The sequence below is a fragment of the Scyliorhinus torazame genome, chromosome 31, assembly GCF_047496885.1.
Source record: "Scyliorhinus torazame isolate Kashiwa2021f chromosome 31, sScyTor2.1, whole genome shotgun sequence".
Lineage (NCBI taxonomy): Eukaryota > Metazoa > Chordata > Chondrichthyes > Carcharhiniformes > Scyliorhinidae > Scyliorhinus > Scyliorhinus torazame.
Window position 1 is genome coordinate 21,046,594 of NC_092737.1, and position 10,188 is coordinate 21,056,781.

The 10,188-nt window shown below is 53.0% G+C and overlaps 1 long non-coding RNA gene across 1 annotated transcript; it reads left to right on the plus strand.

Annotated features, from left to right (window-relative positions):
* Positions 1 to 13: 13 nt before the first annotated feature.
* On the plus strand, positions 14 to 3,462 carry LOC140404756 (uncharacterized). Its single transcript, XR_011938563.1, has 3 exons — positions 14 to 170; positions 1,190 to 1,307; positions 2,933 to 3,462. It is a non-coding gene; the product is annotated as an uncharacterized lncRNA (long non-coding RNA).
* The last annotated feature ends 6,726 nt before the right edge of the window (positions 3,463 to 10,188 follow it).

Here is a 10,188-nt window from a genome sequence, read left to right on the forward strand (position 1 = left end):
TTCGATCGGGCCCCGGACAGGAACCCGAGACGTCCGCACCAACATGCTGTGGGCTGGCTGGTCGAAGACTGAGGTTTACTCCTGTCTGTGTGACTAAACTGGCTTTTCTTTCGATTATAGTCAGGCTTTGAACGTCACTGTGCATGTCCCCGTGCCAAGGCAACAACCAGGTTAGAAAGTACATCTTTACTCAGTTAGCATGTCTTGGTCAATTGTGAAATGCTCTTTTATGTACACAGGATGTGGGACTCGCTAATAAACCCAGCATTTGTTGCTGATCCCTCATAGCCCCTGGGTAGTGAGACGCCTTCTTTAGCCGCTGCAGCCCTGTGGTGTAGGTACACCCACAGTGCTGTTCGGGTGAGTACTGAGGGGGTGCTGCACTGTCAGAGGGTCAGTACTGAGGGAGTGCCGCACTGTCAGAGGGTCAGTGCTGAGGGCGTTCCGCACTGTCAGAGGGTCAGTACTGAGGGAGTGCTGCACTGTCAGAGGGTCAGTACTGAGGGAGCCGCACTGTCAGAGGGTCAGTACTGAGGGAGGGCTGCACTGTCAGAGGGTCAGTACTGAGGGAGTGCTGCACTGTCAGAGGGTCAGTACATGAGGGAGTGCTGCAACTGTCAGAGGGTCAGTACTGAGGGAGTGCTGCACTGTCAGAGGGTCAGTACTGAGGGAGTGCCGCACTGTCAGAGGGTCAGTACTGAGGGAGTGCCGCACTGTCAGAGGGTCAGTACTGAGGGAGTGCCGCACTGTCAGAGGGTCAGTACTGAGGGAGTGCTGCACTGTCAGCATTCAGTCTGGGGCAGGGTCGATCCCAGGTCGGGATCCAGTCTGGGGCCGGGTCGGTCCCTGATCAGGATCCAGTGTGGGGCCGGGTCGGTCCCTGATCAGGATCCAGTGTGGGGCAGGGTCGATCCCTGATCAGGATCCGGTCTGGGGCAGGGTCGATCCCTGATCAGGATCCAGTCTGGGGCAGGGTCGATCCCTGATCAGGATCCAGTCTGGGACAGGGTCGATCCCTGATCAGGATCCAGTCTGGGGCAGGGTCGATCCCTGATCAGGATCTATTCTGGGATGGGGTTGATCCTGATCGGGATCCAGTCTGGGACAGGGTCGATCCCTGATAGGGATCCAGTCTGGTGCGCCGAAGGGTTTGTGTGTTGACTGTCGCTAATTGTCCATTTTTCCCCAGCCTGTCCCAGGAACTGAGCAGTCCCGATCAGAGTGCTGAGCTGGACGCCAGCAGTCGGTCTGTGCACTGGGTCATCCCACGATTCCACGGAGGCTCTCAGCTCTCTGCCCTGTTCAAGGTGAGAATGGTCCCCGGCTGGGGCGGCGCCACCACGGTGACGGGCGCGGCGGCGGCAGACTGGGGTCCGTTTGTCAGTGAGATTGGGGGCGAGAGCGTTGACATGGGAATGCGCTGGTTGGAGCGAATGTTGGGGTGAATTCAGCTGGGCGGGGGGAACGGCGGGGCGGGGGACTGGGGAACGGCGGGGCGGGGGGAACGGCGGGGGCGGGGGGGAACGGCGGGGGCGGGGAGGGAACGGCGGGGGCGGGGGGGAACGGCGGGGGCGGGGGAACGGCGGGGCGGGGGGGAACGGCGGGGCGGGGGACTGGGGAACAGCGGGGGGGGAACGGCGGGGCGGGGGGGAACGGCGGGGCGGGGGGACGGCGGGGCGGGGGACTGGGGAACAGCGGGGGGGGGGGGAACGGCGGGGCGGGGGGGAACGGCGGGGCGGGGGGAACGGCGGGGCGGGGTGGGAACGGCGGGGCGGGGGGACGGCGGGGCGAGGGGGAAACGGCGGCGGGCGACGGCGGGTCGGGGGAACGAACGGCAGCGGGCGAGCGACGGCGGTGGGGGGGAATGGCGATGGGGGAACGGCGGGGGCATTGGAGCGAACCGCAGGGGGGGTGCGGCGGGGCGGGGGAACGAACGGCGGCGGGGGCGACGGCGGGGGGGGGGGGAATGGCGAGGGGGGAACGGCGGGGGCATTGGAGCGAACCGCAGGGGGGTGCGGCGGGGCGGGGGAACGAACGGCGGCGGCGGGGCGGGGGGGGAATGGCGAGGGGGGAACGGCGGGGGCATTGGAGCGAACGGCAGGGGGGGGCGGCGGGGGCGTTGCAACGAACGGCAGGGGGGAACGGCGGTGGGGCGGGGGGGGGATGGCGGGGGGAACGGCGGGGCCATTGAAACGAACGGCAGGGCGGGCGGGGGCGTTGGAACGAACGGCGGGGGGGGGGGACGACACTGCAGTCGATTGATAGTAAAATAATTTGAGAAAGGAGAAAACGCTGGGTAAACTCGCGGGTCTGGCAGCAGAGATACAATTAACGTTTTGAATCCCTAATGCGATCGATTACATAGTTGGAGAGGGAAGGGGGAGTGGAATTGGAGATCGACAAAGATGTCACGGACATACTACAGAGACAGTGTAGACTAATGTCATTATTAATGCTCCTCCCATTAATGACATCATCGTACCAAGCTGAGGCTCCTCCCGTTAATGACATCATCGAACAAGCTGAGGCTCCTCCCATTAATGACATCATCGTACCAAGCTGAGACTCCTCCCATTAATTACATCATCAAAGACTAAAGAAGGTGCTAATGGTGGCATAAAGGTAAGATAGGAGAATGCGTTATTGGGACAACAGCGTTCAGTGAACAGAGGTGAAGGAGGACGTGATAGATGGGAAGGGAGTTGAGGGTTATTTTGGCTGGGCGGGGACGATATACTTGGCAGAATAAGAAACTCAAATGGTGGGAGCTGAGTGCCCATGAGTAATTTGGCTGCTCTTGCACACTCGGGTACAGGAATCATTGTGTTACACACCGATATGTTGGGGGGGGATGATGCAGGGAGTGTGGGTGCACCTCGTCCTGTTGCTGAGTTGTGGGTGGGACGTTAACGTGTCACCGTCTCCCTTCCAGCTGGATGTCCCCGGACTGAACGCCTCGTCCCTGCTGGAGCTGGGCCCAGTCTGCATGCAGTTCGAGCTTCCCATGACCACCTGCTCGGGGCTGCTGGTCCGCTTCCTGCGCGTCTCCACCCAGCATTCTCCGCTGCCTCACCGCTGGGTCCGGTACGTCACGCACAGCGACTCCTACGTCGTCCGCATCTGAAGACCGGGGCGGGCTCCAGCTTTGTGTCGACGCAGCCCGTGGCCGGGAACCGCGTCGGCCGCCATGAACCAGTCCGTGGGAAGATTGCCCGGGGTCGAAGACCGGGTCACAGAGCCAGCACCCAGTCACAGGACTCGGTCATGGTACAGGGACTTGGCAACGTGGGGAAGCCCTTCAACTCCCATCCCCAGTCTGCTGTGCCATTGAATCAGATTAAGGCTGATCTGTATGTTAACTCCACTGTGACTATTAAGAGCGAGTCTGAGAGCTATTGGGCTCAGGGGGTGACTCCATTTCCATTATCAAAATATATTAATAAAAACCTTCAACAAAATGGACAGCAGCGTGCGTGTAGAGAGTTTAAAACAAACATTTTTTCACATGTTGTTGACATTACGGCCAATGGCGACATTTATTACCCATCCCCTATTGGCCTTGAGGGCAGGAAAGAGCCGGCCATGTTGCTGTGGGTCTGGAGTCACATGGAGGCCAGACCGAGTCAGGAGGGCAGATTTCCTTCCCTGAAGGACATAAGGGAACCAGGTGGGTTTTACGGTCTCGATTTCTGAGACTAGCTTTCATTTCCAGAATTATTTTTTTTAAATTGATGAATTAATTGAATTTAAATTCTGCAGAGGGATTTGTACCAAGCTGAGGCTCCTCCCATTAATGACCTCATCATACCAAGCTGAGGCTCCTCCCATTAATGATATCATTGTACCAAGCTGACGCTCCTCCCATTAATTACATCATCGCATCAAGCTGTGGCTCCTCCCATTAATTACATCATCGTACCAAGCTGAGGCTCCTCCCATTAATTACACCATCGTGCCAAGCTGAGGCTCCTCCCATTAAATACACCATCGTGCCAAGCTGAGGCTCCTCCCATTAATTACATCATTGCACCAAGCTGAGGCTCCTCCCATTAATTACACCATCGTGCCAAGCTGAGGCTCCTCCCATTAATTACACCATCGTGCCAAGCTGAGGCTCCTCCCATTAATTACACCATCGTGCCAAGCTGAGGCTCCTCCCATTAATTACACCATCGTGCCAAGCTGAGGCTCCTCCCATTAATTACACCATCGTGCCAAGCTGAGGCTCCTCCCATTAATTACACCATCGTGCCAAGCTGAGGCTCCTCCCATTAATTACACCATCGTGCCAAACTGAGGCTCCTCCCATTAATTACACCATCGTGCCAAGCTGAGGCCGGCTGGGACAGTTTTTCAACTTGTGATAACGGGAGCGAAGGGTCTCAACCCGCAGTCAGCGAATCGCCGGGAGGGGAGGTGCCGAGATAAAGTGAAAGTGCTCACCGTCCCTGGCCGCCAGGCATATGGGGCGGTCGACCCGGTGCTGGGATCACCTTGTACGTTAGAAGGAGGCCACTCGGCCCCTCGTCTCTGTTCCGCCATCCAACACCATCTTGGCTGATTTGTTGCAACTTCAATCCCACGTAACCTTCTCACCCCCTCGTTAATCGAGAATCTATCCAGCTCGGCCTTAAAAATATTCCGAGATTCTGCCTCTGCCGCCTTTCGAGGAAGAGAGTTCGAGAGACTCTCCGCCCTCTGAGAGAAAAGATTTCCCCTTATCTCCTTATTATCCCCCCCCCCCCCTGGTTCTAGATTCTCCCACAAGAGGAAACATCCTCTCCACATCCACCCTGTCAACACCCCTCAGAGTGATTGTAAAAGTTTTGATCAAGTTGCCTGTCGCTCTTCTAAACTCAACCTTTCCTCTCGAGACAACCCGCCCATTGCTGGCGTTAGTCTGATAAACATTCTCTGAATTGCGGCCAACACATTGACAATGTTCTTTAAACAAGGAGACCGATTCTCCAGCTGTGATCTCACCAATGCCCAGTACATCAGAAGCCTAACGCCCCCCCCCCCGCCTGTAATTACTCACATTAAAACAGTTCCTCTGGTGGAAAGCCCGAGAGAGTGACGTGGCAAGCGTATTTTTTAAAAAAATGTGTTTTATTACCAACGTGTATCAAAATAGGTTACAACACACACACACCCCAGGAAACGTACTTCCCAGCAATCAACTATACAGTCTGTACAGATTTTCCCGCCTTTTCAACCCCTCCCCCGTGACGAACAGCTCCTCAAACACGGTCACAAATATCCCCCACCTTTTCTCAAACCCCCCTGCTGAACCCCTTAACTCATACTTTATCTTCACTAACCGCAGGAAGTTGTACAGGTCACCCAACCAAGTTGCTACCAAGATGCCGATCGCTACTCCAGTAAAATTCGCCGCCGTGCAATCAGAGAGGCGAAGGCCACGACATCGGCCTTCCTCCTCTCCATGAGCTCCGGCTTCTCTGAAACCCCAAATATCGCCACCAAAGGATCCGGGTCCACTCCCTCCTCCACTATCCTGGCTAGGACCGCGAACACTCCCGCACAGAATCTTCCCAATTTTTCACAACCCCAAAACATTCGCGCGTGATTCGCTGGCCCCCGCCCACACCTCTCACACTCACCTGCTACCCCCTGAAAGAACCCACTCATTCTCGCCCGAGTCATATGCACCCTGTGCACCACCTTAAACTGTATCAGGCTCATCCTTGCACAAGAGGAGGTCCCGTTTACCCTTCGCAGTGCCTCACTCCATACTCCCCAATTGATCTCCCCTCCCAACTCCGCTTCCCATTTCTCCTTGATCTTCGCCACCCGCTCGCCTCCCAGCTCCCCCAGCCACTTGCATATATCCTCAATTCTTCCCTCCCCTTCCACATCCGGAAGCAGCAGTCGCTCCAGCAGGATGTATCCCGGCAACCTAGGGAACCCCCTCCAGTCCTTTCGCGCAAAGTCCCTAACCTGCAGATACCTGATCTCTCTCCCCCTCGGCAGCTCTACCCTCTCCCTTAGTTCCTCCAGACTGGCGAACCCTTCCTCTCCAAATACAGATCCCTCGCTTTGACCAGCCCCACTTCCCTCCACCTCCTGCATACACTATCCAGCCCCCCCCGGCTCAAACCCATGATTCTCGCTCAGCAGTGTTAGCACCGACATCCCTTCCACCCTAAAATGCCTCCTCAGCTGATTCCATATCTTCACCTTGGACTATATCACCGGGCTCCCTGCATACCTACTCTGAGCCATTTTCAATGCTGCCGTCACCATAGCGCTCAAACTAGACCCCTCACAATATTCCTCCTCCATCCTAACCTACTCTACCCCTTTATTTTATTAATAATAATCTTTATTGTCACAGGTAGGCTTACATTAATACTGCAATGAAGTTACTGTGAAAAGCCCCTAGTCGCCACATTCCGGCGCCTATTCGGGTACACAGAGGGAGAATTCAGAATGTCTAATTCACCTAACAGCACGTCTTTTCAGACTTGTGGGAGGAAACTGGAGCACCCGGAGGAAACCTACGCAGACACGGGGAGAACGTCCTGATTCCGCACAGACAGTGACTCAAACTGGGAATCGAACCTGGGACCCTGGCGCTGTCAAGCAACAGTGCTGACCTATGCCACCGTGCTACCCTCCTTCCATGTGGCAATGGTATTCACAGCCTCCTGTGTTGGTCCACGCACTCGGAGAGACAGAGGAGTTGTCCAGCTGGTGTCGTAGACTTGTGATGAGTTTTGTTTGGATTAAGGGGGATTCCCCGTGGAGTGAATTAGATTTCAGCTTGGTGAGATGATGTCATTACTGGGAGGAATTGAGGTATTAGGCATTTTGCAGAAAAGCAGTTCATTGAGTTTTAGATGGAGATGTGAGCAGAAGTCAAGAATCTGCTCTCAGTACAGCTCAGTTGTAGAGATGTCTGTAGACAGATTAGCAGTTTCTTTTGAAACAGTTCAAACCTATCTGATTGGAAGGAGGGCTGAAACAAGCTGGGAAGCAGCTTCTGAAGAAACAGCCAGAGTTTCTGCATGGTTCTGACAGGAGTCAGGTCTTTTCTTGAAGGAATGTCTCAAGGAACAAAGTGCGCCCGAGTCTGCTAATTGCATTTGAAAGTGGATTGAGAGCGGAGATGGTTTTGTTGTTTGAATGGGAATAAAGAGAGCAGTCGGGGGTAATTGTAAGCTATTTTGTTGTGTGATGTTAAAGATATTTTAATCCTGTGTCAGTAATAAAGTTTGTTTTCATGAACCGCATCCCTGTTTTGTGTGAAATCCCTCCTGGAGTAAGGAATCCTTTCCTCACCCTCTTGCAAAATTAAAATAAAATATTGGGGTTTCTGTCCATGATCGTGATGCTACCCTTCAGCAGGGCAGTGAGTGCGACGCAATGATGCAGCTTTACTAGACCGAGTGAATCAAATTAAGGTTCTGGAGAAGGGACTTTAGTTGGCGGATTAGTTGCCTTAATACCCTGTATTAATTTTAACCAGCTGCTTGACTATATTTCATGGAAATAGGCACTTGGCAAAGCATGATGGATATTTAGCCTTATTTTTAGTCAAGTTCTGTATGAAACAGTCAGAAGGTCATACAATGTAAACAAGCGTACAGCTGCACATTTGTTTTGCTGACAGCAGACAATTATTATTTTTCTTAGGCAAGGAACTCCAGGCCTGTTATTAAACTCTAACTTCGCCCTGCTCGCTTTTCATCTTTTTGCTATTCTAAAGAATGCCTTTTGTCCTAGATGTTGCTTACTGTATCATATAAATTGCTTGCCTTACTTTTGTAAAGTGGGGACATTTGGAATGACTGTGGTCCCTCTAATCCCCCCCACGAACTTTGTGTTAAATAAAGGACCTTTGGCGAAAACTCGAAGTGCAGACTTATAATTTCTTCAACAAATTCAAATGACAGAAAAGACTGAGAAATATCAGCGATCGGGTCTGGCAGCAGCGGGGGGCAGGGGTTGTAGTGGGGGGAGATGGGGTCGCAGTAGTGCGGGAAGAGATGAGAGTCCGTACGATTCTGCTTCAGCGCACAAGATATTTCAGCGTTCGAGATCCAAGAGGGTAGATATTGAAAGGATTTTTTCCCCCTTTACGGGAGCGAGACCAGAAGGAGGGTGACAATAAGGGGGTCGCTCATTTCAGACAGATCTGATAGTGGAGCTCTCCTCGGGGGAGAGGCAGGGCGGTTGGACGTTAGGCAGAGGTGGATTAACTCCCTCGCTCGTCAAGAATGTAAAGTGATCGGGGGTTAGGCCGAGCGTGGAGGAGATGCGAGGGGCCGTGTCCACTCCTGCTCTCGATTCGGATGTCTGTGCGGATGTGCCCCAGAGAAACCAGGAGCGATGAGACTTTCAAAAGGAGATTGGGAGAGAGTCCTCGCCAAATGACGAACACTGAGGAAAAGGCAGACGCTGCCATGGCAAACAGCCACATCAGAGATCAGTCAGTAAATATCCCTCTGTAACCTGCTACATCCTTCCACACTATCGACAACACCACCGACTTTATGCAGACGATACTAAAGTCGGTGGTGTTGTCGACAGTGTGGAAGGATGTAGCAGGTTACAGAGGGATATAGATAAGCTGCAGAGCTGGGCTGAGAGGTGGCAAATGGAGTTTAATGTAGAGAAGTGTGAGGTGATTCACTTTGGAAGGAATAACAGGAATGCGGAATATTTGGCTAATGGTAAAGTTCTTGAAAGTGTGGATGAGCAGAGGGATCTAGGTGTCCATGTACATAGATCCCTGAAAGTTGCCACCCAGGTTGATAGGGTTGTGAAGAAGGCCTATGGAGTGTTGGCCTTTATTGGTAGAGGAATTGAGTTCCGGAGTCGGGAGGTCATGTTGCAGCTGTACAGAACTCTGGTACGGCCGCATTTGGAGTATTGCGTACAGTTCTGGTCACCGCATTATAGGAAGGACGTGGAGGCTTTGGAGCGGGTGCAGAGGAGATTTACCAGGATGTTGCCTGGTATGGAGGGAAAATCTTATGAGGAAAGGCTGATGGACTTGAGGCTGTTTCGTTAGAGAGAAGAAGGTTAAGAGGAGACTTAATAGAGGCATACAAAATGATCAGGGGGTTGGATAGGGTGGACAGTGAGAGCCTTCTCCCGCGGATGGATATGGCTGGCACGAGGGGACATAACTTTAAACTGAGGGGTAATAGATATAGGACAGAGGTCAGAGGTAGGTTCTTTACGCAAAGAGTAGTGAGGCCGTGGAATGCCCTACCTGCTACAGTAGTGAACTCGCCAACATTGAGGGCATTTAAAAGTTTATTGGATAAACATATGGATGATAATGGTATATAGGTTAGATGGCTTTTGTTTCGGTGCAACAGGAGGCCGGTGGTTAGCCGAGGACCTGGGTTCAATCCCGGCTCCGGGTCACTGTCCGTGTGGAGTTTGCACATTCTCCCCGTGCCTGCGTGGGTCTCACTCCCACAACCCAGAGATGTGCAGGGTAGGTGAATTGGCCACGCTAAATTGCCCCTTAATTGGAAAGAAAACTGTATATACCTGCCTTTGGCCCAGATCCCTTAATACCTTTGCTGAACAAAGATTTATCCCTCTCAGATTTAAAATTAACAACTGATCTAGCGTCAATTGCCATTTGTGGAAGAGATTCTTCCCGATACCAATTCTGGCCCTCATTTCTAAGACCATGTCCTCTAGTTCTAGAATCTCCAACCAGTGGAGGTCTACAAAATTATGAGGGGCACAGACAGAGTGGTAGTCGGCTTGTCCCCAGGTTAGAGGGGTCAATTACTAGGGGGCATAGGTTTAAGGTGCGAGGGACAAAATTTAGAGGAGATTTACGAGGCAAGTATTTTACACACAGGGTAGTGGGCCTGGAACCCGCTGCCGGAGGAGGTGGTGGAAGCAGGGACGATAGTGACATTTAAGGGGCATCTTGATAAATACATGAATAGGGTGGGAATAGAGGGATACGGACCCAGGAAGTGTAGAAGATTTTAGTTTAGATGGGCAGCATGGTCGGCACTGGCTTGGAGGGCCGAAGGGCCTGTTCCTGTATTGTACTTTTCTTTGTTCTTTGTTCAGTGGAGACAGTTTATCTACCTTGTCTTTGCCTGTTAATATCTTGAAGACCCTGATCAGATCTCCCCATAACCTTAGGGTGAGCACATTCCTCTTAGAGTGAAGGGTAAGGTTGGGAGA